The sequence below is a fragment of the Oryctolagus cuniculus genome, chromosome 9 (assembly GCF_051225735.1).
Source record: "Oryctolagus cuniculus isolate XC-2025 breed Fujian yellow rabbit chromosome 9, ASM5122573v1, whole genome shotgun sequence".
Taxonomy (NCBI): domain Eukaryota; kingdom Metazoa; phylum Chordata; class Mammalia; order Lagomorpha; family Leporidae; genus Oryctolagus; species Oryctolagus cuniculus.
Genome location: NC_142875.1, coordinates 97,159,880 through 97,180,008, shown reverse-complemented (window position 1 = coordinate 97,180,008; position 20,129 = coordinate 97,159,880). Strand labels below are relative to the sequence as shown.

The 20,129-nt window shown below is 44.5% G+C and overlaps 1 protein-coding gene across 22 annotated transcripts in view; it reads right to left on the bottom strand.

Moving 5' to 3' along the window:
* The window catches only part of WASF3 (WASP family member 3), a 136,628-nt gene that overhangs the window by 59,755 nt on the left and 56,744 nt on the right, over positions 1-20,129 (bottom strand). For 13 of the 22 annotated variants that reach the window (XM_089304404.1, XM_089304406.1, XM_089304410.1 and 10 more), the window contains one exon: positions 11,238-11,334. The exons of 1 other annotated variant lie outside the window; for it this stretch is intronic. The gene's annotated coding sequence lies outside the window, so the exon portion shown is untranslated. Of the gene's footprint in view, positions 1-11,229; positions 11,335-12,532; positions 12,696-13,423; positions 13,647-20,129 lie in introns of those variants that run through there. 8 more of the 22 variants (XM_089304414.1, XM_017343455.4, XM_070049198.2 and 5 more) reach the window with 5 other exon arrangements.

Below are 20,129 nucleotides of genomic sequence, written 5' to 3'. Positions count from 1 at the left end.
TCTCTCTCTGCTTCTGCCTCTCTGTAACTCTTTCAAATTAATAAATCTTTTTTTTTTTAAAGTCCTTCTCCAATACTTCTTATATCTAATGTATCTCTGGGTCTATTTCTGTTGATTGCTTTACCTCTTGATTTACAAAGGGCTGTTCTTGCCTTTTGTCTCACGATTTTTTGCTGAATGCATTTATGGAGAGGTAGAGACTAAGTAAACAGCATTCTTGTCTGCAAACAGCCTTGTATGGTTTCCTTGTTGGCCAACACTAAAGGGTAATGATTAACCCAATCTCCTCAGTGTTCAAGAGAGATGTGTTGCTATTGTTATCTGACACACCACAATATCAAAATCTTCTAGTGATGGACTGTTACCTTGTACACAGCTGTCAAATTTTCCTCCATGTTCTTGGTATACCCTGTAATCCCTCACACTTTAGCCACAAAGGTGGTCCTTCTCCACAGTCTTGTCTCCAGAGAGGTCCCTGCTTGCACTGGTCCAGTCTATATATTAGGAAGGGTCTGAGCACCCGGACGTGAGAGCACAGCTTTCTCAGAACTGATGTCACTGCACGTTGCAGGTGTCTTGCAGCAGCAGCCGACTGCCATTCTGCAGGGCTGTCTCACCAAGCAAGGGTCCCTCTGCCTCCAGACTTGCCCCTCGACTTTCTGATGAGCACCCAGGGGAGGTCTGTAGAAAGGAGCCTGTCAGGTGCAAACTGCCCTTGTTTCTGGGTTTCCCCATTTTTCTAAACCAATGTATTAGTTCACCTCCAGCCTTTAAGAACCCATTTACTTGCTAAAGTTTTAGCTGGTTTCTTACCCTGGTCTATGGTGGTCACCTATTCTCCCTGTGTTCTGCTACATGTAACAACATGTGAAACAACAGTCCAGTGTCTTGCTCTACCCAGGAGGGCTTGTTACTCATGGAGATTGAAAAAGAAATATTATTTTATAGATCATCCTTTTTGCTTTCTTCCAAGAGAAGTAATGTTTTCCATCCTAATCGGAAGAGAAACTCTGCCATCACAGTAAGAACAAAATTATTATATCAGCCTCTTCCTTTTTTTAAGAATCTAAACTGGAACTATATTCACAGAGGAAGAAAACCAGTAAACCGACATCCTTGGTGAACGCACATTTGAGAACATGTGAGAACCCCAAAGTGAACAAACTATTCTGGGAAGAAAAGAATACCACTACTGTACTGGCATAGATAATAGCTTTCATGTATCAAAATTACTGTGATGGGTCATAAAAAAACTGAAGCCCACAACTATGGTTATTCCCAGGGTGCGGTACCACTGCAAAGAGGGCTGATGGCATTCAGAGGAACATATTATCTGCACTAAGTCCTTATTACCGATTTTAAAACTATAATAATAATAGTTAGATCTAGATGGGTATAAAAAATGAATATATTTTTGTGATAGATTTTTTAAAAGATATTTATTTGAGAGGCAGAGGCAGAGACATCTTCCATCAGTGGGTTCACTCCCCAAATGGCCGCAACAGCCGGACCTGGGCTGATCTGAAGCCAGGAACTTCTGGATCTCCCACGTGGGTGCAGGGGCCCAAGCACTTCTTCTACTGCTTTCCCAGGCCATAGCAGAGAGTTGGATCAGAAGTGGAGTAGCCAGGACTCAAACCAGCGCCCATATGGGATGCTGGCACTGCAGGCAGCTGCTTTACCCACTCGCTATGCCACAGCATCGGCTCCTGTGAGAGATTTCTTTCTCCACTCAGCAGCCAGAAAGACTATCTTGTAAGTTGTGACAGCATCCACAGCTTGCAGATCCTAACGGTGTTAGTGATTCTGTCTTTTCTATTCCTGACGCACTGGTAACCTTTGCTCTGATTTCTGCATGCTAGGCAATTAGAGTGTAGTACACGGCAGAGATAAACCTTGTGGTACAGACTGCATTATACACTAAACATGTATAAAACTGTATTAAAAACTAAATGTGTGTATGCTGCAAATGTTTGGCTTTTTATATCAGATTTATTTGTATGTATGTGTTTTGTCCTCAGAATAAAAGCGATCCAACCAGAAGTGGTCCTATCCCAGTGACCACATACAGTGAGGGACACAGTGCTGGACCAGGCCTTTTGTCCTCCACTGTGCCCTTTCCATTTTGAAGGGCAACAGCTGTGTCTGCCTACCTGGGTTTTACAGAACCCTGCTTGGAGTCAGCTACCTGACACTGCCCAGCTGTCACTAATCACATCACATTCCCACAGCCAAAGGAGGGCCTGTGCTTCTTCACCCTCAACCTGTTAAACTATGCCCTGGAGCTCCACTGCCTACTTCCTCTTTCAGTTGTGATACAGGGAAGGGGGAAAGACCACATGGAATTTAATCAAGCATTTCACTGGGATAACTGTTTACATTTGGAGCATGGACTGCATGTTTCTGCTAGGATAGGAGACAGGAAAGCACAGTGAGCAACACTGGATTAGCACCTGGTAGACCTGGGTTCTAGTCTCAGTTCTGCCACTAACATCGCACAATGTTATCTATGCACGTTTGTTAATCACCGTGGGCCTGGCCCTCTCCAGGTCCTCCAGCTGTGAGTGACGTGCTTTCTCCCTCAATCACTTAGGCTGGTTCTCAGAAACTCTCGTATCAGATTCACCTGCTGTCCAAATACTCAGTACATTTTCATTATGCTTTCATTTCAAGAAGTACAAAGAATAAACAGACAAAAAAAAAATGCACAAAATTGCTTTCTAAGGAATTAATGGCCTAGTGGGAAAGACAGACTTAAATAAAGGTACAATGCACCAAAGGTATTTCTCATACCCAGAAATTAAAACACCAGTAGAAAGACTGTTCTCAGTAGACATGGGGCAGGGGCTAACACTGCATGCCCCACCCCGTAGCATCAGGCCTGGCACACTCCACACACACTACAGGATGGAAGGATGAAGTTCTCTCAGGCAGTATTCCATTATTATGTTTTTTAATGACTTGATCTTTGCTACATACAGATAACCTCAACAATTACATAGTAAGTGTCCTGGGCGTGTGGAGAGACTTAGTCTAATGTGGGGGCAAGGGGCTCAAAGCAGGCTTCTGTTCCAGAACTTGCCATCTTTTCTTTTTTTTTTTTTTTTAGATTTAAGAGTATTTATTAGAGTCACAGACCTCCAGCCAGAGCGGAATGGAGTGGGGGCTTCCAAGAGAGGAAATAACCCAAAGGCCTTGTAGCATTTAGGTTTCTAAGTACAATTTTGAAGGGGGAAAAAAAAAAACAACTTGACAATCAGATTGGCATTCAGTTACCAGGTGAGTACCAAAACCATCAAAAGGCCTGATTAACAATTCTCATCCTGTCAGGTCTGCAAGAGTGGGGTAGATAAGTTGTTTTCACAATAAGGCCTAAGCTCAAGAGCTCCCTTGCTGTTCTCATGGTAAGTCTGGAGAAAGGAGGAGGACGGCCTATGTGTTCTTGCTAAAGATAATGTTTTGGGAAGGAAGCAAATATTTTACACCCCAAAATCCATGGGGATCTCCTAACTACCTATTAGCCAATCTCAAGTTGAGGAAAGGATTGTTCTTTGTCGCAAAGATTGTGTTAAACCTGAGGTACTCTTCAGTTTTCCTTTCATAACCATACTGCTTCACCTAGGTGAAGCATAACCATACTGCTTCACACTAGGTGTATATTCTCATCTTAAACTTACGGCTGCCTGGCAGACATCAAGTGGAATTTGAGTAATCAGGTTTGTACTGAATTACGGTTCTTGGAGATGTAGACAGAATGCTTCCCTGGCCTGTGAAATAGGATAGGATGTAAACAGCTGCTGCTTCGAATTTGGTGGTTTCCTGGGCTAGTGCTGGGTAGTCTAGTCTTCCTGCAGATGCTGGGCAGTGGCAGCTCCCACTTGGCCCCACGATCATGAGGGTAAACAGCCAGGACTGGACAGTGTGCTGTGCTGTTAAACTAGGATGTTTCGTAGGTGAGGTGAATCCAGTGCTTTTTCAGCTTATAATGGGGCTTAGTCACAGAACAGTTGTAGCCAGAAAGTACAAACCAGTGAGATGGGGGACACACACTGAGTAACAAGAGGGTTCTTAGGGGTTGAGGGAGCAGATAAAAACCATCTAATAAGATAATACATGTCTGATATCAATGGAGCCCTGCAGATATAGACCAACTCCATACTTTCCCGTCAGAGCTGACTATTCGTGGCCAATGGTCAGGTGCTTGGAGAGTCAGAAATTGGGAGGAACCTGCAGGGATAGAGGGGGGAGGAAGCATTGAAGCATTGTACTAGAAGGCAAAGGTTACTTGGATACTGAGCAGACAGTTTTCTCTACCATGGCTGCCTGTATATCCTGTTAAGACGGAGAAATGAAGGAGCCTTATCTAGTTGATCTATTTACAAATGGGGGTAGGCTGGCAGTGCACAAGTGGGAGTTGAAGTCCAATGTTGTCCTTTCCATGATCTGGGAGAGCTTGGATCACTTTGTCTTAATGTTTGTAAAATAAAGGAGTTCATCTAAATCTCAGAGATTCCAAGAATTTTTTTTAAAAAAATAGTATTTAAGTAGCTAGCTTTTTCAGGATCATCAATACAGGAAAGGAAAATAGTTCCTGGTGAAAGCATCTTTAAGGTTCCTGGGTTAGTAACCTGTATCTGAATGTCTGTTCAACAAAGGAATATAAAACAGATTGGCTCAACTATAAAATATATTGTACAGACCCAAATGTGTCTTGTCTGGTTTTGTGGTTACCAGGGCTTAAAGGGACTTAGAGATAAAATATGAACATATTTTAAAATATCTCACATCTAATGCAAACAATTTATTTGACTTAAAAAATCCAAACTAAAATGGACATAACACAGGATAGAAAAGTCAATTTAAAGGTAGGTATGGGAGATTAGAGATAAATGACGGCAAGTTCTGGAACAGAAGCCTGCTTTGAGCCCCTTCCCCCCACATTAGACTGTCTCCCCGCACGCCCAGGACACTTACTATGTAATTGTTGAGGTTATCTGTATGTAGCAAAGATCAAGTCGTTAAAAAACATAATAATGGAATACTGCCTGAGAGAACTTCATCCTTCCATCCTGTAGTGTGTGTGGAGTGTGCCAGGCCTGATGCTACAGGGTGGGGCATGCAGTGTTAGCCCCCGCCCCATGTCTACTGAGAACAGTCTTTCTACTGGCGTTTTAATTTCTGGGTATGAGAAAATGCCCACAACAGCCAGGGCTGGGTCGTCAGGTCAAAGACAGGAGCAGGGATTCCATCTGTATCTCCCACACAGGTGGCAAGGGCCCAAGTACTTGGGCCAGGCTCATTAGTAGGAAACTGGATCTAGAAGCAGAGTGGCCAGGACTCAAATCAGCACTCTGATATGGGATGCTGGCCTCATCAGCAATGGCTTAACCCACTGTACTACAATACTGACCCCTCTCCTCTTTTTATCACAAAAAATCTATGACAGGGCCTGGCATTGAGGTGCAGCAGGTTAAGCCACTGCCTGTGATGCCAGCATCCCATATCACAGCGCTGATTAGAGTCCCAGCTGCTCTACTTCGGATTCAGCTCCCTGTCAATAATATGCCTGGGAAAGTAGCAGAAGATGCCCCAATTACATGGGCCCCTGCCACCCACATGGAGACCCAGATGAGTTCCAGGAGCTATTGCAGCCATTTGGAAATGAACCAACACACAGAATATCTCATTCTCTGTCTCTCTTTCTCTGTCACTCAACCTTTCAAATATAACTAAATGAATGAATGAATGAATGAACGGACTGGCATTGTGGCATAGCAGGTTAAGTTGCCACCAGCATCCAATATGGGCTCTGGTTTGAGTCTTGGCTGCTTCACTTCCAGTCCAGCTCCCTGCTAATGCACCTGGGAAAGCAGAAAAAAGTGACCCAAGTATTTGGGCTGTAGCACCCACATGGAAGACCTGGATGAAGCTCCTGGCTCCAGCTGGGCCAAGGCCTGGTCATTGTGGCCATTTGGAGAGTAAACCAGCTGATGGAGGATCTCTCTCTATAATTCTGCCTTTCAAAGAAACAAATGAATCTTTAAAAAAGAAATATCTATCACATATTTTTCTCTGCCTTACTTCTTTTTATCAATTATGTGAGAATGACAGTCACAGCATAAATTACGAAGGAAAATCCAAAATACCCTCAAAATAAACTGAAATTCTAGAGGAAAACAACGAATTCTAAAATACAAAACAATGATTTGAGAAGTGTGTAAAGAAAAATGTCCCTATACCCTGAAATATCAAATGGAACCCTATGATATCACCAAATGTCTGCTGATGATGATCAACCATGACCAAGTGTTAGCAATTTCACCAGAACAAACGTAACAAAACAGGGTAAGGTCAGAACAGGGTAAGGTCAACAAGGCTGTGTGATCTACTGACAGCTCCATGGCATGTGCACAACCAAACTTGGGTCCCTACAAGAAATATCCTGCTGGCATTCCTTCTGTCAACTAGAAACTGTGTTCATGAAATAAAGTTAACATAAATTAATTGGTTATTTTAGTTTTCTATTCCTAATTCTACCAGCCACAAAAGCAGGAAGAGAAACATTAGATATCAATGTATTTCAAATTTGCACTTAGTCTCAATACATCCCACCCTGGCATCCTCTCAGCTCCATTGTTCTGAACAAACCCTGAGACAGATAGTGATCAAGAGGATCAGTCAGGACTTCTGGTAACTGTATAGAAAATCAACTCTAGGGGCCGGCACTGTGGCATAGCGGGCTAGGCCTCCGCCTGTGGCACGGCATCCTATATGGGTGCTGGTTCATATCCTAGCTGTTCCTCTTCTGATCCAGCTCTCTGCTATGGCCTGGGAAAGCGTGGAAGATGGCCCAAGTGTCTGGGATCCAGCAGCCACGTGGGAGACCAGGAGGAGGCTCCAGGCTTCAGATAGGCCCAGCTCCAGATGTGGCCATCTGGGGAGTGAACCAGTGGATGTTAGACTCTCTGTTTGTAACTCTACCTCTCAAATAAATAACAAAAATCTAAAAAAGGAAGGAAGAAAATCAACTCTAAAAATCAAAATCATAAAGTTAACAGTAGTCCACTGGTTAAATGGTGAAACACAGAAACAGTTCACGAAGGGTGTTATATCCATTATGTCGTTTATCTCCCATTACAACTTTAGAGTTTGGTACTGTGCCCATTTAAGAAAGGGAAATGGTTCAGTAACTTAGCCAAATTCACATAATCAGTTAAGAGTATATATTTAAAAACAGTTCTATCAGATACCAACATCTTACAGTGCTTCTGCAACAAAGCTCCTGGAGTCCCCCTCTGAGAGCCCACTGTCCGTGAGATGCTCTGAGTAAAATACTTCCAGTGCCTCAAACATGTGCCAGCATTATTACCCTCCTTTCCCAGCTCCAGGAACTGAGGTTGAAGGATTTAAGTGGATTTGGCACAACAGCAGATGCCTGCATGATTTTGAATTTCAGCTAAAGGTTATCTATTAACAACTGCTGAGTGTACCTCCCTACTCACCCTTACACCATGCCAAGTACTCAGTACTGATTCCTGAGGTCAGTAATGGTCATTAAAATGGACAGGCACACATTACTGTATCATACATTAGTTTAAATGTCAAAGCATTCTATTCAGGCTTGCAAGACTTTTACTATGAGGGACTTAGAAGTAATTCCAATAAAACCATCCAGAGTTACTGGATGTGTTACCACATAACTATCCCCGGAAGGTGACACTGGAACTCATATTTCCTTATCTGCTGCCACCCATCACGAAAACAAGCAAATAACTGAAAATCACTGAGCTGAAATCAGTATGCATAGATGGCTTACATTATTATACCAAACATGTCAATACAGTCAAGGCAATAGACAGCAGGTATACAAAACAATGTTAACTCACCCAAAGCTAAATACTGTTGTAATACATTTAAAAAGCAATTTTGTTTGTCCTTTCAGAATTTAAGGACCTTTTCACCTTGTTTCGAAAATCTCTTTTAAGTTTAAAAAAAAAAAAAAAAACACAGAGCAGGGCTGGTGCTATGGCACAGCGGGTTAACGCCCTGGCCTGAAGCGCCTGCATCCCATATGAGCACCAGTTCTAGTCCCAGCTGCTCCACTTCCCATCCAGCTCTCTGCTATGGCCTGGGAAAGCAATAGAAAATTGTCCAAGTCCTTGGGCCCCTGCACCCGCTTGGGAAACCCAGAAGAAGCTCCTGGCTCCTGGCTTCAAATCAGCGCAGCTCTGGCCGTTGCAGCCATTTGGGGAGTGAACCATCGGATGGAAGACCTTTTTCTCTGTGTAACTCTTTCAAATAAATAAATTAATTTTTTTAAAAAGAGCATTTAATAGAGTTTAAACCAATGCATACCTTTCAATGACCACAGATGCCTTTCCCAGTACAAGGGTACTTCAGAAAGTTTGTGAAAAATGGAATTAAGAAGAAAATTTATTTTGCTGCAAAAAAAAATTTTTTTTAAACCCATGCATGGTTTCATCATAATATGCACCTTCCAGGCACTTGCTAAACACCCCTCATGTAAGCAGAAAGGAAAAAAATGCCCACATAAGATCTCTCAATCACAGACGCTCACTTTTGACTTTAAAGAAAACAGTGACTTAAAATCACAAGTGATGCTGCCTGGCCTGCAGGATTTCCAGATTCAGATCAACCCCCACCCCACCCCGACGCGCGCGCGCGCACACACACACAGGCTGTAGACGGGGTCGGCTGGCATTCAGCACCCATTCTCATCTCCCCCTGCCCTCTCCTCTCATCACAGACCGCAAGGATGCAAGGAGGTACCTACATTCCTCAGGCTCCCTTACGAAGGACATTCTGGATTCCACTGATTGCCTCTTTCCCTGTCTGCGCTGACAAGGATTTCTGTACAGTGCAGGACAGGAACAACAGAGTGGCTCTCCTTGCCTTGCTCCTCATTTTAGGTGAAAACATTTAGTCCTCCACCAACAATTCTAAAACTAGCTGGAGGTTTTCCAAGGAAGCTGCCTTCATTCCCATTTTCCTGACGTTTTCCTTCTATTCCTGTGTTTCGGGGTTTTTATCACGAATGGATGAGGAATACAGTTAGATGTTTTTCTGTATCTATTGAGATGATCACAGGAGTTCTTAAAATTATTTTCGTTCTGTCAATACTGTGAATTACACTTATTTTTCAACTACTGAGGCAATCTTGCACTCCTGGAATAAAAGACACTTGGGCATGATGTATTGTCTCTTTTATATTACTGTATTCAGTTTGCTAGAATTTTATTAAATAATATCTTTGTTTTTTTGTAGCAGGACAATAGTGGCCTCACTAAGTAAGTTCACGTTTCCCTCCATTTGTTTTCTGAGAAGTTTGTATATAATTGTTTTTCAGCTTGGGCAGAATTCAGCAGTAAGGCCATGTGAGCTCAGAGCTGTCCTTGTGGGAGGGTCTGTAATTACACACTCAATGTCTTGAATGACAGTTGCACTTCTTCTTGAGTGTGGTTTGGTAACTTGTGTCTTTGATGTAATCTGTCCATTTGGCTTACCAAAAGTGCTAATTCTAAGTGGTTCATAATATTCCCTTATTATCCTGTAAGTATCTGTAGGATCTGTTTTAATGACCTCACATTCTCTGATAACAGGAACTTCTGTTTCTTCTTTTTTAGTTCTGGATTAGGCTGGCTGTGGGTTCACCAATTTTACCCCATCAAAGAACCTGCTTTTGCATTCACTTGATCTTTCCCCCTTTTTTCTTTTGTTTTCCATGTATTGATTTCTTCTTTTTATCAGTTCCTTCTGTACTAGATTTTAATTTCCACATCAGTGTCTGATTTCTTAAGGTGAAAGCATAGGTCACCATGTCAAAACTTTTGTTTTCCAAAATAAGAATTTAACACCATAAATTCCTCCTTAGAGTAGTGCTTTATATCCTCTGCTTTGATGCGTTTTCATTTTCATTCAATTCAAAATATCTTCTGATTTCCCTCGTGACTTCCCCTTTGACCCATAGGTTTTTAAAATGTGACAATGCATTTCAAAATACATGGGGAATTCCCAGATATCTGATACCAATTTCTATCTTAATTTCACAGATGTCCCTAAAAACTTACCTGTAAAGTGAAAGTACGGAAATCAAATTCCGTTCACCAAGGTCAAAGTGAGGAAGGCTGATCAGGCGCCAGCTTCTGGGTTAGCAACCTTTCCCTACCTTATGTTCTATCTCAATGCCACTCAAAACCAAAAGACTGGTGACTCTCTCTACCCATCCAAAAGCAGACACAGATTGGGGTGGGGGAAGGGAAGGAACGGAAATGCCCCACACATCACCTCATTAGATTTCTGCAGCTCTAGAATATGAGTAAGACACGCAGCAATTTGCTCACGAGGACAGGGACACTAACACTAGGCCCTCCAGGTCTGCTGGGACTTCTTGCTCCTTATTTACCCCACAGAGTACAGAACATGGAAATCCATAAATAATGCAAAACCTCATTTCAGACAGTGTTGGAACCACCCCCACCTCAGTTTAGAGTAAATTATAGTAAAATCAGCCACGCCGCGGCTCACTAGGCTAATCCTCCACCTAGCGGCGCCGGCATACGGGGTTCAAGTCCCAGTCGGGGCGCCAGATTCTGTCCCAGTTGCCCCTCTTTCAGGCCAGCTCTCTGCTATGGCCAGGGAGTGCAGTGGAGGATGGCCCAAGTGCTTGGGCCCTGCACCCCGTGGGAGACCAGGAGAAGCACCTGGCTCCTGCCTTCGGATCAGCGCAGTGCGCCGGCCGCAGCGCGCCAGCCGTGGCAGCCATTGGAGGGTGAACCAACGGCAAAGGAAGACCTTTCTCACTCTCTCTCTCACTATCCACTCTGCCTGTCAAAAAAAAAATATATATATATAGTAAAATCAACTAAGTTTTTAAACCTTCACTTATAATATTTATCATATTCACTCTTGGGAAAATTCAGATGATATCAAACAGATAACAGAACAAGCTAAACCACAGAAAATAAACAGTAAATGGATAAAAAATAAAGGGTGGAAAATGAGAACTCAGTTTAATAAGTATATATCAAGGCTTTTTTAATCTTTAAAAGTCCTTAATTATTAACTAGAATCTAATATTTATACACTAAAATATATTAACACCAAATATTTAATTTTAAAAAATTAACATGTTGCACCATTCTATTTCCAATTAAATTCCTAAGCTTCAATGCTACAGCAATTAAATGGCTTTAAAGGTAGAACACGCACATTCTTACCAGGTAGTTGTTGACTCAGGGGGTCTCAGCGATTTCCCTCAGGTGGCATTACCACTTTTGGCTCAGATATTAGTAGTGACAGCAATCAAAATTAAAACTAGAAAGAAAAAGAAAGACATTAAATATTGGTAGGCAAGCCACATTCAAGTCTTCAAAAAGTCTTCCATTTAATTTTCACATTTGAACAAATTTATTGGTAGAGCTCTAATCCCAGAACTAGTCCTTTTTTAGTTAGCTCAAACAAGGAGCTAATGAGGTATGTGAATTCCTACATAATTCTAACTACTTATCCTGGAATCACTTCTGAAATTAACTGCAACAACTCAGTAAATAACAACCAAAGAGCAGAAAAACAAAAAGTCAAGTATATTATAGGTATATTCAACTGAGCTACTCACTTCATTTACTCAACAACAATACATACACTGAACATTTTGTTCGTGTCCACACAATGACCTGAATAATATAATCATTCCCATAAAAACTGTACCTAATAAGAGTTTTCTATTAATTTTTCCCACAGCAATATTTAAATTCAATACAAATCTTGATAATTTTATAAATATTTTAACAGTACCAGTGGGGAAAAAAACAGTAGCAAAAACTTGATACTGCCCAAAAGACCTCTAAAATGTTTCCAGATACTGGATATTCACAGCAAGACTAGACAACAATCTGATAAATATTGTTTACCAATGTGCTATAGTTTTGAGGTGACAAAATGTATGATATAGTTCCCTATTCAGAGTTATGGTTTACTTGGGAAGAATGGGCAAGAAAAATTCCGTGAATGGGCATTCATGCGTTCAGCACCAAAGGTCTTGTGAGTTAGTCCTCCTTCAAACATGCGAAATGAGGGAGAAGACACCGTTCAGCCTGGGTGGGAGCAGCTCCATGCAGGTAATCAGAATACAACAAGGTGGGCACAAGAAAGTAGAGTCTGGCTGCCCAGCAGCGGGCAGGTGTGCCTACAGCCTCGTGAAGAGGGGTCCAGACACAGGAATGTAGAAACGGTGCGATTTCAGTACGAAGGAAAGGCAATGTTGGGTCTCAACCCCTAAGAGCTACATGCAGGTCAGCAGATTCTGACAGCCTACACGGTTAAGACCGCCATCACCCAGTGGAAAGTCTAAAAAGCTTCTTTTAGACTTTCACACATGTCCCATTTTGCTCATTTAAATGGAAAGCACACAGAGTTTTCTGCTCTGCCTTAGGAACAGCTGCAGAGCAAGCTCTAGTTGATGCAGAGGAAACAAAATTTTTCCCGAAGTAATTTGCCCAAGTGAACACCTTACTTGGAAACACAGAGAAGTATCCCTGGGTGCCGGGTCACCCAGGTCTCACTCTGCCTGCACCGGATCCTCTGATTGATGGGATCACCTCAGGAATAATGGTGGCGTGCACTTCACTTCAGAGGCAGTTACTCTCCTGACTGCACCCAGGACTCTCTGGATGGCCCTGCTGAAGAGTCACATGTGAAATCTCCCTCTGGGGGACACCATGATGAACTGCCCCATTTGTGGGAGAGGCTTTGCAATTCCTATTCTCGCTGCCAGCCATTAGTTAGCAGAGGCAGTACTCGGGGCCAAGCATGCTGCTAACACTTCACATCAGATCATCATTATGAAATGAAGAAAACAGGATCTGAAGGAGACAGGCCCAGGATCACACAGCTGGGAAGAGTCTGTGTGACTGCAGAGCCAAGAGCCTCACGTCCACATTAGCCTGCCTCCTTCTGCATGTGTGGACTGTGCCTTTTTCTTTCCTACCAGGCTACTAACACTTCTAACCGACGTCAAGAATCACAAAGGCCTTGAAGAATGAGTAACTTGAAAGAATGTATCTTTAACTCCTCTGAAGTTATAGGTCAAGGACCTTTAATGTGGGATACTGGTTGGCATGGGGACACACACTTGTAACAGGCAACACCATCATTTTAATCCTGCTCCTGCCTGGCCCGTCGTTAGGCTGAGTGATGCTCACAGCGCTCCTCTGCAGAAACCACCCAGGAGCACAGATGCCCAGTAGCATCCATCCTCTGAACTCACGTCGTGAGACTCCCCCATCCAGGAATGCCCTCTCCGGTTCCAGCTCCCAGGTATCCAAATCGTCTCTAGCCTTCAGGATGCAATCCCCATGGCCACCCTCATCCATCGTGCCTCTCTCTCTGCTCCATTGTCACCTACTTCTCTCGGTTATGGGTCAGGCATCCCCAAGCACCTGTCGGTCCTCCAGAAGAAAATTTACATGAACAACCAGGCAGTACTGCTGTGACCAGGGCTCTATCTGGTGCTGTAAACTGAGCACGTGGAGGGAGTCCGCCACTGGAGAGAGCCAGCAGAGGGAAGGCTTCCCAAAACCGGAAACCGAAGTGGAGCCTTAATCCAGACCAGGCAATGCAGACCTAATCTAAAGAGATAAGGGAGACATTTTTAAAGGTAATAAATCTTTTTTTTTTTTTTTTGACAGGTAGAGTGGACAGTGAGAGAGAGAGACAGAGAGAAAGGTCTTCCTTTGCCGTTGGTTCACCCTCCAATGGCCGCCGCGGCCAGCGCGCTGCGGCCGGCGCACCACGCTGATCCGATGGCAGGAGCCAGGAGCCAGGTGCTTTTCCTGGTCTCCCATGGGGTGCAGGGCCCAAGCACCTGGGCCTTCCTCCACTGCACTCCCTGGCCACAGCAGAGAGCTGGCCTGGAAGAGGGGCAACCGGGACAGAATCCGGCGCCCCGACCGGGACTAGAACCCGATGTGCCGGCGCCGCTAGGCGGAGGATTAGCCTAGTCAGCCGCGGCGCTGGCCTAAAGGTAATAAATCTGAGAGGTGTGGGTCCTGGGTGAGAAGTGGGTGCAGGGGCCCAAGCACTTGGGCCATCTTCTACTGCTTTCCCAGGCCATCAGCAGGGAGCTGAATGGGAAGTGGAGACTCGAACAGGAACCCATATGGGATGCCAGCATCACAGGTGGTGGCTTTAGTTGCCACACCACAGTGCCAGCCCTGCAGCTCCCTCTTAACGCACCTGGAAAAGCAGCAGATAACGGCTCAAGTCCTTGGGTCCCCATCACCCACATGGGAGACCCAGATGGAGTTCTGGGCTCCTGGCTTTGGCCTTGCCCAGATCTGGCTGCTGCAGCCATCTGGGGAATGAACTAGCAGGAGATCTCCCTCCCTCTCTGTCTCTTCCTCTCTCTGTCACTCTTTCAAATAAGTAAGTCTTTTAAAAAGATGAACAAATCAGTGTACAGAGGAATAAACTAGGTGATCTTTAAGGACCCCATCCCCCCTAAAATCCCATCAAAAATGGACTTCCCCCTCCTCATTTGGGTTCTGAATATCACCCCCAACAGGGAAGCATCAGAACTGCCTCCAGGTCTCAGGTCTAATGGTTAAAATACTATTAACAAATCAATACTCCTTACACCATTCAGTGACAAGAAACCAAGGAAAGTCTACGTTGTGAAACTACAGTGAGCCACAATGTGGGGAGTCACCACAGCCCCAAGTTATGCCAGGATAAACTGTCTGGCAAAAACCGTCTTTTCCTTTAAAGAGTGGGGCCAGGGAGGGGAGGACCAGGCAGCTTTAGGTCCCCTCAGCTGTGTTAGACCTCTCGCCTCCGGAGCCGTTCACCGCACACGCGGCTTCCGTTCCCCTGTGTTCTGATGATGGATGTGACTGCATCTACCTCACAAAACATTCAATGCTGTTTCACAGGGCCTTTTATAAGGTGAATAATAAGGTTTCCCCTAGTAATATGTCCTTTAAATCTTACTCAACTGCGACATACAAAGTCAACATGAAATGAAGACTTCTGTAATTCAAGAATGGTTTACCTGAGAACAAGTTGTAGCTAAAGGATTCATTGCTAATCTGCCAATATTACGCTAATCTGATTGTATTCGGCTTTGTCTGCTATTTTGGTCCTGGTCGTCTCCCCTAAGCCTCCAAGTTCCAGTTCTCCAGAACTCAGAAGCCAGCACGGCTCCAGAGCTCACACATGCTCCCGATATAGCTCTGCTTCCCCACTTCTCTGCAGCACTCCCTCCTCAACCAGGCTCAAACTCCAAATGCTTCCTTCCGCCTCTACCCATGAGATCACACCACCAGTGCTCTGAACTAGTCACAAATGAAGTCCTATTTATGGGACTGTTGCACACTATGGAACACGTAGCCACTATCAGCCACAGAGAATGTCAAAATATGCACTTATTGTCAAGAAGCCTAGATCGAACAGAATAAAACAGTGATCCCTGGGTTTCTCCCCACTGTCATTCAGGCTGACCACCTGAGCTTCAATACCCCAGTCCTACAACTTTTAAATCAGCACAAGTATAAACACATTCGTTTTTGGTCCCACTACTCACTTCAAGGTACAAGCGAACTCTAATAAGAAGGTGAGGTGAAAACAACATTTAGCAATAATGTAACATCCAAGCCCCTGAAAGCTTTACTTAGTGGAGAAAAAAAAAAAAAAAAAAACAAAAAAAACACAAATAAATATAAAATGAATAGCAAAGAGGATAGTGCTCAAAGTTAAAATTAAAATGTTACTTGGCATTCACTGAACACAGATACATATCACATTCTCAGCCATGTGCATTCTCATTTGAATAATTAATGAAATACATTAACTAGGGGCTGGCATTGTGGCACAGGGGGGTTAAACCACCACCTGCAAGCCCTACATCACATATGGATGCCAGTTCAAGTCTCAGCTGCTCCACTTCTGATTCAGCTCCCTACTAGTACACCCGGGAAAGTAGTGGAAAACAATCCAAGTCCTTGGGTTCCTTTCACCCATGTGGGAGACCCACAGATGGAGTTTCAGTCTAGTCCAGCCCAGGCTGCTGCAGCTATGTGGGAAGTAAGAGAGAAGATGTATGATCTCTCTTTCCGGTTTTCCCTCACTGTAACTAACTCTAAATTTCAAATAAACAATCCTTTAAAAAATAAACTAGGTTGGGCCAGTGTGGCATCCCATATGGGCGCTGAGGAGTCCTGGCTGCTCCACTTCTGATCCAGCTCTCTGCCATGGCCTGAGAAAGCAGGAGAAGATGGCCCAAGTCCTTGGGCCTCTGTACCCATGTCAGGGACCCAGAAGAAGCTCTTGGCTCTGGCTTCAGCTTGGCTCAGCTCCAGCTACTGTGGCCATTTGGGGAGTGAGCCAGTGGATGAAAGACCTCTCTCTCTGTATCAACCTCTCTTTGTAGCTCATCTTTCAAATAAATAAAAAAAAATCTTAAAAAGTGAACCTAGGCCGGCGCCACAGCTCACTAGGCTAATCCTCCGCCTAGCGGCGCCGGCACACCGGGTTCTAGTCCCGGTCGGGGCGCCGGATTCTGTCCCGGTTGCCCCTCTTCCAGGCCAGCCCTCTGCTGTGGCCAGGGAATGCAGTGGAGGATGGCCCAGGTGCTTGGGCCCTGCACCCCATGGGAGACCAGGAAAAGCACCTGGCTCCTGGCTCCTGCCATCGGATCAGCGCGGTGCGCCGGCCGCAGCGCGCTGGCCGCGGCGGCCATTGGAGGGTGAACCAACGGCAAAGGAAGACCTTTCTCTCTGTCTCTCTCTCTCACTGTCCACTCTGCCTGTCAAAAAAAAAAAAAAAAAAAAGTGAATCTAAAATTATAAAAAATAAACTAAATTAATTATTCTATGAAAGAGATGAAAAATTCTCAGTTTTGAGTATTTTATTCATTCAAAAATTCCCTATCATAGACTCAGTATAGGGTCATAAAAGAATATTTTCTTCTCCTTCCAATATGAACAACTGCCTACTAAAATACAAAGAAAGACTGATTTCTGATGTAACGAGCCTGTGGAGATCCATGATTGGCCCTCAGTTTGAGCTACCAGTCCCTGCCGCAGAACCTAATAGCCTAGATAAAGATCTGGGCATCAATTCATTCAGTTACTAGGGTTAAACAATGCTTCTGGAAGGCTGTAAATGTAGACTGAGCTCCTGCACTAGGCCCAGCAGACCAGACCTCTCCAGAATGGAGTCATTCATGCTACACCCCAGGTGATCAAAGTGAAACAGACCAGTTTTTCAGAAACACACAAGTCATAGCAGCCAATCAGAGAAGGAGCCCTATTGAGCACTATAAGAAAATTTCCTGGGGCCATCATGTGACATACAGGGTAAAGCTGTGCCAGCATCCATTATGGGAGCCAGGTTCATGTCCCAGCTGCTCCACTTCCAATCCAGCTCCCTGGTAATGGCCTGGAAAAAGCAGCAGAAGATGGCTCAAGTGCTTGGACCCCTGCACCATGTGGGAGACCACGAAGAAGTTCCTGGCTCCAGGCTTCAGCTTGGCCCAGCCATGGCAGTTACAGACATCCGGAGAGTGAACCAGCGGATAGAAGACCTCTCTGTGTCTCCTCTCTCTGTAGCTCTAACTTTCAAATAAATAAATATAGCTTTAAAAAAAGAAAAAGAAAATTTCCCGTTTTAACTCTATAAGGAAAGTAACTTTGAAATGACCAGTCCACCTTTCATTCTCTATTTCTATTGTCTTCAGCCCTTTTCTTCCTGTAAAGCTAACCTCCTCTCCTGAGCTCACAGGAATAAGGATTCTTTTACAGGACACGGTGTCTTCTAACTCCAGAACCACAATAAAGACAGTGGTTGTTTAAGCTAAATTCCTGCTCATCTCTCCCCTTGACACCAGCCTCCAACTGCACACACAGCCTGAATCACACAGAGGTGAAGCTATACACAGAAAGACACCACAATGCTAGTTCCAGTTGCAGCAAACAGGAAAGAAATAGAAGTTGCATGTGGCACACTGAACTAAGAGACTAGTTTCTATCCTTTGAGATGCACAGAGCGAGCAAGAGAACTGAAGACAAATGCTCATCATCATCTCAATACTGTGCTGTCAAGGGGCAACACAGAGGTCCCAGAAGCAAAGCCTGCTCCTAAAATAGTGTGTGTCCACCTCCCAAACTGCAGACAAGCCAGAGCTGGTAGGGCTCAGAGATCTGCCTCCATTCTGTGAGTGCTGCCCTTGACATCCCACCGACTTTTGCTACAACACCGCTGAAGAAAAGAAGTTCATTCATACTGTGGAACCCCACCCAGAAAGAGACACTATTAGAATTAAGCCTTTCTTGGGGGCCTGGAGCTGTGGCACAGCAGGTTAAAGCCCTGGCCTGAAGTGCAGGCATCCCATATGGGTGCTGGTTCTAGTCCCGGCTGCTCCTCTTCCAATCCATCTCTCTGCTATGGCCCTACACCCACGTGGGAGACCAGGAAGAAGCTCCTGGCTTCTGATCAGCACAGCTCTGGCCATTGTGGCCATCTGGAGAGTGAACCAGTGGATAGAAGACCTCTCTGCCTCTACCTCTCTCTGTAACTCTTTCAAATAAATAAAAATAAACTAAATAAATCAATCTTTAAAAAAGAAAAAATAAAAAGAAATAAGCCTTTCTCAGTGACAGTGTACAACTTTCTAAATGCGTACCAATGCTTCCTGTTCTGCCCACTGAAACTGAACAGTTTCTGGAACCGCCAGTGTTCCCATCTGAGGGAATCTGAGGATCTGAGGGCCGGCTCAGGAGCTCTACGGTCTCCCGAGATGCCCGGCTTAGAGCCGCATGCACCACAGGGGATCCTGAAGGGCCCAGCCCTTTCCAGTCATACCACCCAGTATTTCCCACTCTGTGCCTGCTAGACTCGAGGGATCTTGACCCCAACACTGCTGCTGTATGTGGTGCACCCCACTCTGCAGTACAATGCAGCAGCACAGCCCACCTCCCAGGCACAAGATCCCTGGGCCTGCCCACCTGGGAGCCAGCTGCCTTCCAGAGGCACTGCATCCCATGGCCACCCACCAGAGAATAGTTCAGGGCAGCCTCTTGACCTGTATAGGTCCAGAACCATGCAAACAAGAACAAATAGACCTGAGACCATTTCAGAATTCACTCTCTTCTTAGATTTGCCTAGTCATTCATTACTACAACAAACCACACTGAAATGCTAGAGGTCAAAGAACTGAGAAGTTCCAACTGCTCAGAAACTCAGAGGAATAGAACTGATTTTCAAAGGAAAACTGCATTAGCTAATTGTCTGACGTTTCTGTCTCCATGTGCTGGTTAAGCTTTTTTACTTTTATGTTCACGGTAGAAAGATCCAGCCCTGGGCAGTCACCCTGAGTCCTTCTACTTGCAAACCCTAACTCCACTCTTCACTGTGCCAAACATTTTCTTTAATTCCTTGCACTTGGCACAATGCTTGGCACACAAACAAAACTCCAAGTGAATCTTCTCAAATAACTAGATTAAAAAGAATAATTACGCTGCATTTTCCTGATCTACTTCAACTAAAAAAAAAAAAAAAAAAAAAACTGAACTTGCCTTGTTTTGGATGACCTTGCGCTGATTCAGTGCCTACCACTCATAAGTGCTGCATAAGCAAAACTACGAGGACTCGAGTCAACAGGGCAGTTGCTTTCCATTCGAGCAAACAGTTAATGAGCTTCTTGGCAATGGGCACAGAGAGATAAAATAATAACCTGTTTCCGATAAAATAAGCTATCCAGTTTGACAGAAGATTGCTGACTAGGAACAAGTGGAAAAGCTGCAGCCAGTAAATACAATGCAGGCGGTACCAGCTGGTATCAGTGCTGCCAGTGACGCTCAGAGGCGACCTGCGACCTGCAGAAGAGGAGGGGGCAGGTGGGGAAAGGTGCGGCAGGGACGGCCAAGGGGACAGAGGGACCGGGGCTCTGAGGGTGGAAGTGAACTGATGACAGGGAAGGACTTGAGGCCGGATGAAAACAGGATGAGGCCACAGGGTCCTTGAACTTGTGTGTAAAGCTGTGCAGATAACATAGGTACGGCAAGCTCATCAGTTCAGAAACTCCAGAATTTTTTAAACTCCGTTTTTAAAAAGTG